We start from the raw sequence: 8,528 nt of genomic DNA on the forward strand, positions 1-8,528 counted from the left end.
GAAAGAAGCTTCTTTGTAATGTGGATTTGGGAAGTTTCCTATCTTTCCTAAATTAATGTTCTTGTTTTCTTGATTTGGTAGTTGAACTACCCATTTCCCACTAACTATGAGAAGAATGGGGAGGTGGTATTGAACTTCTCTAAGCTCATGGGCTACTTATCCATATAGGAGACTTCTAATTAACCACTTAGCTCAAGCAAGGACCCCAAATTATCATGCTCAACGGCCTCCCATGGCGGAAGAAAAGAAAGATGAGGGGGCAAGAGATCCTTTCAAAATATTGCTCGAAGAAGTCCTCGAGCGATAGAGGAACGTGATGATGGACAACTTCGCTTAGATCCTTCAACGGCTACCTAAGGGCAACACATTTACTTCCAGTGGCTACTCTAGAAGCGCCACACCCTTTAAGGTACAATTTAACTTTGACATTCCCATATTTGAGGGTCATATAGATGCTAACATCGTAGATAAATGGTTAAATCTGTTAGAAGGATATTTTTATGTTCATGATTTTTATAGTCAGGATAAGATTAATTTTGCTCTGCTTAATGCCTCCCCCCACGTCAAAGACTGGTGGGAAACCTACTATGAGAAGAAGGATGAAAGTATGCCCTCTCTAGTTTCGGTCGCGCCCACTTGGGATTTGTTATGAGACGCCATTAAGGAGCAGTACTATCCTATTGGGAGCTATGAGGATAAATACATAAACTGGACCACGCTGCGACAGGGAAGGGACCAAGACGTGTCGAACTTTACAAATGTTTTCCATACCCTTTGCACAAAGTTGGGTATCAAATATTTTGAGAAACATTTGGTACTCAAGTACCGCGACTGCCTACACAGGTACATCCAGGATGAGATGGAGTTCGTGGGAATCTCCTTGCTCAGCACACGGTACCGATACACTGTCAAGATCAAGCAAAAGTTTAAACAGAAAAAGTGAGACTTTAGATTTGCGAATCCGAAGCAAGGGAAAGGCGCCCCCAAACCATAAAGCAAAGGGCAGAGCCAAGGCAAGGTGACCCAGGATAACCCATCGAAGCTGCAGGCAAAGAACAACACTATGAAGACAAAGAAGGACACGGGAAAGTGGTGTGAATTTCATAAGAGCTCCACTCACAACATAAGTGAGTGTCGGGCCAAGTAGTCGCTGGTGGCCGAGCTGAAGGCTTCTGAGTCTGATGCATGTTCCGACTCTGATTCAGAACCTGACAAGGGGAATGACAAAGGGAAGTAGATCATTAAAACAGAGCCCAACGCCACTGTGGCAACCACCAAGATCCAGAAGATCGAGCCTGAAGATCCAGAAGAGGGGGAATGCCTATTCCACTCGCAGATGTGGGTGAAGGGTTCTCCGCTGCAATTCATTATCAACATTGGGAGCCAAAAGAACATCATTTCAGCAGAGGTCGTGAAGCGGCTAATCCTACCAACTACAACACATCCACAACCGTACACCATCAGGTGGCTTCACCAAGGACGTGATCTCCCCATCAGCCAACAATGTCGCCTTCCCTACAGCATCAAGCCCTTCACGGATGAGGTATTATGTGATGTTTCTCCTCTTGAAGTGTGTGATTTATTATTAGGTCAACCATACTTATGGAAGCGGCATGTTGTATATGAGTCTAGATCCCGCTCTGTTATTATTTCTTTGGGTACTAAGTTATACAAGATATCGGAGTTAGCCCCACCTATTGCCATCTCTTTGATCTTTGCTAAGAAATGCAATATGGTCATATCCCAGACTGGGAAATTTGTTTTCTTTCTGATTTTCTCTCAAAGTAAGGGGAAGGTCGTAGCCACATCCATGGCCCCCGGTAGGGGTTCCTCCAAGTAGTAGAAGCAGGTGGATGCAGTCGTGGAAAAATACAAGGACATCTTCTCCTCACCCACAGGGGTACCCTTGCATTGTCAGGTCAAGCATCCAATCGATCTGACTCTTAGAGCACTGCTACCCAATGGGCTGATATATCACCGCTCCATTCTAGAAAACGAAGAGATCAAGTGGCAAATCCAAGAGTTGATGCAAGAAGGGCACATCCGACTAAGTTCCTCACCTTGTGGGAGCCCGATTGTACTTGTACAGAAGAAGGATGGGACTTGTAGGCTCTGCATCGATTATAGAGCACTAAACAAAATCATTGTCAGGAATAGGTATCCAATCCCATGGATTGATGACCTGTTGGACCAACTCAAGGGGGCTAAGTATTTCAGTAAGATCGATCTAAAGTCTAGTTATCACCAGGTTCCAATCAAGCCCACGAATGAATGGAAGATCGCCTTTAAATCCAAGGAAGGCCTTTTTGAAAGATTGGTTATGCCCTTCAAGTTGACAAATGCCCCTGCCACTTTTATGAGGCTAATGGATGACATTTTGCCGCCCTTCACCAACTCATTCGCAGTGGTTTATCTTGACGACATCCTCATCATTAGCAAGAGTTAGGAAGAACACTTGCAACACATTCAATAGGTCCTTCAAACCCTTCGGCAGCAAAAACTGTGTGCCAACTTAGAGAAATGCACCTTTAGCATGAGCCAAGTCCAATACTTGGGTTACATCATAGATGAGCATGGCGTGTATGTGGACTCGACCAAGATCCAAGTCATTTGGGATTGGCTAGCCTTGACCACTCTAACAGAGCTTCATAGCTTTTTGGGCCTTGCAAATTTTTGTTCGAGGTTCGTGTTGGGATTCTCCCATATCACTTGGCCGTTGAGTCATATTACTAAGGGTGGGGTGAAAGCAAAGTTCTCCTGGTCTGATTCCCAACAGAAGGCGTTTGTTGAGTTGAAGCACCACCTCTTCTCTACACCGGTACTCACACTACCAGACCTGGAACAACCATTCAAAATCGAGACAAATGCCTCAGACTATGCTATTGGTGCAGTCCTCACCCAACACGAGCATCTAGTGGCCTATCATAGTGAGACACTTTTCAATACAATTCGAAAGTACCCAACCTATGATAAAGAGATGTATTCCATCGTGCAGGCTTGTCAAGAGTGGAAGCACTACATTCTGGGGAAGGAGACGGTCATCCACACCAATCACCGACCTCTTCAATTTATACAGACAAATGGGAAGTTGCAGAACGATCGCCATTAGAAATGGTCTACATATTTGCAACAATTCCACTTGAACATTAAATACAAAAAGGGAAGCACCAATCATGTTTCTTACTACCTCAGCCGGCCCCTAGTTGCAACACTAACTATTGTTCTCAAATCATGTGGTCATGAGACCTCTGGATGGCTGCAACTATACAAAAATGATCCAGAGTTCGCCTCCACATACCAGATGCTAGTAGATGGAAAGAAATCTCCTAATTTCCACCTCCAGGATGCATTATTATGCTACCTGGGCCACATTTGTGTTCCTTCAAGTGAGCGTGCCAAGCTAATTTTGGAGGCGCAATACAGTCAGGTAGTAAGACACTTTGGTGTGGACAAAATTGTGGTTGTATTACAAAAGTAATTTTATTGGCCCAAACTCCAACTGGATGTTGAGAAATATATCAGATCTTGCACTGCCTGTGCCATCGCCAAGCCAATCATCAAGAAGAAAGGCCTGTACACTCCTCTACCTACTCCCAGCTAGTTGTGGGAATCCATCTACATGGAATATATGTTGGGATTCCCTTCTACCAAGCATGGTAACGAATGTGTATTTGTGGTCATGGACAAATTTTCTAAGATGGCTATATTGGCGGTCTGCAAGAAGAGTATCACAGCAAAGGACATTGGCAAACTATTATTTGAACGAGCATGGGTACTTTTGGGATCCCGCAGACCATTATATCATATCAGGATAGCAGGTTCCTGAGCACATTTTGGTGAAGCATCTGGACATGATTGGACACCAAGCTCAAAAAATTGACTGCCTTCCATCCTCAAACTGATGGCCAAACGGAGGTCGTCAATAGGATGATAGTGCACATACTCCGCATGTACAACTCCAAGCATCCTTGAACCTGGGATGAGAGTCTTCCAGATGTGCAACACAGTTATAAAAGAGATCTCCATAGCTCAACTAGTTGCAGTTCCTTTCAAGTGGGTCTCAGATTTCAACCATTGTGTTTGATTGATGTTTCCATGCCTCATGCGACTATGCAGACTGAATCCACACATGTATTGTCTGAGGCTGATAAAGAAGCCAGATTTACTGAACGCATCCAACACATATGCCAGTAGGTCCATGACATTCTAGAGAAATCAAATACCAAGTAACAGTAGTGACATGATCAACATCGAGTACCACACAAGTTTCAGGTGGGCGAAAAAGTCTGGTTGCATTTGTAGAAGGAATGCCTTACCGAATCCTATCGAAAACTCAGACCACTTTGATACGGTCCTTACACCATTAACAAGTCTATGGGAGACAATTCATTTGAGCTCTCAGCATTCCCCCATTCCTTGGCCTGCACCCAGTGTCAATGTGGACTACCTTCAACCATACTTCCCACCATTGCTGGACACATCAGACATTGCAGAAAATCTCACACCTACATAGTTATATCCAAACTACATGGAACAAGCCACAACTGATCAGATCATGGACATAGAGATCAATAACAGCCAACAACAAAGGATCCAACTATATCGAGTTGTCAAAGTAGGCCAACTCCTTCACCAGGGCAAGTGGCTCACCAGGGACCAAGTTCAGTAGAAATTTCCTCATCTCATGAAGGAACTCAATGCAATGGGGACCATTGCTTCCTGAGGGGGGAGGAATGATCCAACTAGATATTGGTGGCCACCCGCCTATTCCACTTGGACCCCCACCATTGTTTGTTTCAGTTTTTCAGTTTCCTTAATTGTAGCACAATTTACTATTTTTGACAATTTTTTGGGTCTCGAACTTCTGGAGCCGTTTTGAGGCCCTAAATAATGTTTTTTTGGAAACTCATTGGTGGCAAATATCAATTTTCATCTTGATATTCGTTGTCAATATTTTTAGTCCTTGGATAGATCTTTCTAAAGAGGTATCGTGTGTGTCAAATGAAGATCGTATGCCAAAGTTACGACCCCTGGAAGTTGATGTACCAATTTAGCCCAACGGGGTCCATAGTTTGGCATTTCATCTACTAGGGTTAGTTTTTTGGATGTTTGGGGTTTTCCAGTGTTTCTCAATAATAAATAGGCCCTCAAGCCTCACTGTAACACAGTTCAGCGGCATGTAGCCACCCCATCTCTTCTCAGAGATAAGTTACCATCGTCTAAGCTAGTCTTATTTCCATTCTGTTTGTAAGTATATTTCAGTATCTGATATTAATGAAATGAAGTGTTATTTATGATGCATCTTGATATTTATGGTTTTATCTGTAATTTGTTGCGTTCCTGTTTAAATTAAGATCAAGGGCGAAGTCTACGTGAACTAGAGAATATGGTCCAGTAACCCAATGGAATTCATGAGCAAAATTAAACCACACTTGAGGCTATGAGTGGACTCTAAAAAGGGGTTACTAAAAACCCATTGGGTCATAATAGGCCCATGTGCAATTTGTGATTTTAACTAAATTAGTGAGGAAGTCCTCAACTTGAGTTAGAGAGCCAAGAGGAAATTTTGAGTGGTTGTTTTATTAAAGCACATAGAGCACTAGGAAAAAGGAAAAGCACCAAGGGACTATTAAGTCTGTGAAGGATCCATTTTTCCTTGTGCAAGTCCATGATGGCCATAATTTATGGTGATATTAGCCCCTAAATCAACAACTAAAGAGAAAATGATTGACTCTTGTAAGTGAAGAAGAGTAGCCTTCCTGACCTCTACCCTAATTTTGAACTCTTTAAATCCCTAAGAAACACTTTCCCTTAATGCATTAGATCTAGCTATAGCATGGCTAGCTGTAAGAAAGATTGTAGTGTAGTTGAGCATATGGCTGGGTGGAGATTGACTCTCCCTTCTTCAATTTTCAACAAACTTAAGTGAAACATACAATTGTATCCCTTTTCCTACTAATGAAATGAAATTATTGTTTAGTATTTTATGATTCGTGTTCTGTTGAATTTTTATGTATGTTTGTGATGATGAGTTGAAAGTCCTTGTGATAGTTTACTAAGTATGTTGTATTGATGAGATGAATCAATGTACATTGTGCTTGATTACTAGTTGTTATTTTTATTGTGAATGAATTCCATATATAAAGGGATTCCTTGAGGAATGTTTCTTATGATGAATATTAGATGTATGATTTTTGAAGTATGATGCATAATTGATTTGAAACTAAGGTTCTTCGTGTACTTTGTTAATGTGAATGGCCTTTCCAAAGCCAATTGTGGGATAAAAAAAATGTGATTGTATCCTTGTCTTGATGAGAAGACTTAAATGTTATTCTCTGCTTATGGGGACTTTGTTCCTCTAAAGTTAAGCCATTATTTGAGCTTCTTTGTTTGTAATTTTTGGAGCTTGAAATGCGAAGTTATAGTACTAAAGCAGTGAGAAAAAATTCACTCAATTAGGTGAAGTAGTGGTTTTTCCATGGGTTATCTCTGGCCTTCTTTAAGAAGTAGCATGGTTGTGGCTAGTGGCTTGGATGCCTTTATAGGCTTTTAAAGACTTATGTATCTTAAAAAGCTTTATGGGCAGATATTCTCACCGTGAGGGTCATTATCAATGCTCAAGAAAAGCTATGGAACTCTCTTTTGGAAGCCTATTTTTCCTTGGAAATATTCAGGGATTGAAGTTTCAAAAATTTGAGGATGGAAGTCTTTAACCTCATCCCCTAGTCACATGGCCCTACAGGAGCCATTACCAAGAGCCAGCGAAATTTAATTTTAGGAATTTGGGCTAGTAACTATCAATTTATCAAGCTATCAATCCTCGATTGTTGTTAATTCATCAATCTAACTTCATGGATCTTCCAATACTAACTATTCCCAAATTGCCTACTAACTAATGGGAAATCCTTCCATTCGTCCATTGGGTATGACCTATCAAGTATCATCCTATTGGATATAGTGCTTCGACATATCATTTACTACGGGGCCACATTGTGTCAAAATCCCTAATAGTGATAGAACTTGACAAGTTGATGATTGCATGAGAGTTTCCCATCAATTATTGGTCTTTTGGAGATTAGATTTTTAATGACTAGGTATCAAGATAATGAGATCTCTAAGTTGGGTTTTCCCTCCCAATAATAATATACCCCAAAAATATTGTTAATTGTAAGAAACTTGTTTTCTTGTCTAATGACTATGCCTTATCGTCTTATTGATTGTTGTGGTATCAGGTGCCAACTATTGGAAGTTTGGGACTTTGCTATTAGAATTTCCTCTTGATATTACTAAAACTTGTAAGATCTTTATGTGGCATGTTGACATGGTATATCATGTTGTGGCATGCTTGCATGGTAGGTGTTGACATGGTGAAATGAGATGGAAAAATGTTGCCACCTATCAACCACATACTAGCTTATGTGGCATTCTACAATTATGTTATATGGACAAAAGGATTGCCACATGACAATGGTATGGATGTTAATGTGGCACTTGGATAATATACATTCAAATGGGCATAAATTGGTGTCCAAAGCCCAAATTTAGATGAAATTTACATTGTTCGAAAGTTCTTGATGAGGGCAAGAAGATGGTGTCTCAAAAAATAGCTTTAAAGTGATTAACAAAATATCAATTTTGATTAGGTTCCATCTCCCTAAATTAACCTTGGAGGTTAGGTATAGATACCTCATATCCCCTTACTCCAACGTTAAGGGACCAAGTACATTTCAATAAGCATCACACTATGGAGTACCCATGATACTAAGACTCCAAGATAAGCACAAAATGCTCCCATAATGCTAAAACTCAAAGATAATAATAGACTCACTCATAGCGTGTCTTTGAATTTGTGAGTATTGTCTCCATCTCCACTCACATCATGCAATCTTTCACTTTGCACACTTAATCCTAAAGTATGAACACTAAACCCTAAACCTTAAAGGTTGAGACTCACATGATATGCCCCCACCTATGGGCCATTGGTACACTATATAAAACACTAAACTATGGGGATAGAGTAATAAAATTTAGGGAGTTTTTATTTGCCTAATATAAATAATATAAATTATGTTTCTTGCTTGTCGGAGAAAAATAGCAATTTTATGTTTCATTTTGAGAGTTTTTATGTAGTTTTTTTACGTGTTGGTACATTCATGGTAGATCTTGATTTTCATAAAATGAGTCTATTTATTAATTTGATTAGATAATGGATTTATTTTTTGGTTAGATGTATAAATGTCAACTGCGTGGTTACCAAGGCTATCATTGATGGGTTCAATAAATTCATTCTTGAATTTTAGTGCTACCAGGTTTGGGCATTTTCAAGTGTTAGGTTGTAGGCAGGCGTCCATCCCTCTTACTTTTCAAAATATTATAAATTGGTTAAAAATGGATGTGTTGTATATTATTATTGCTTGAAATGTTATAATCCTCCCAAATTCCTATTTAGAAACTTGTCCAAACTTGTTTTATTATTTATAAGGTCTTTTTTTAGTCTAAATTATCATGTCGAAAGTTGAGATGAAGTA

Source organism: Pinus tabuliformis, chromosome 3_1 (assembly GCF_031772625.1).
Source record: "Pinus tabuliformis cultivar Carrire ecotype Pingquan chromosome 3_1, CPIR1, whole genome shotgun sequence".
NCBI classification, from domain to species: domain Eukaryota; kingdom Viridiplantae; phylum Streptophyta; class Pinopsida; order Pinales; family Pinaceae; genus Pinus; species Pinus tabuliformis.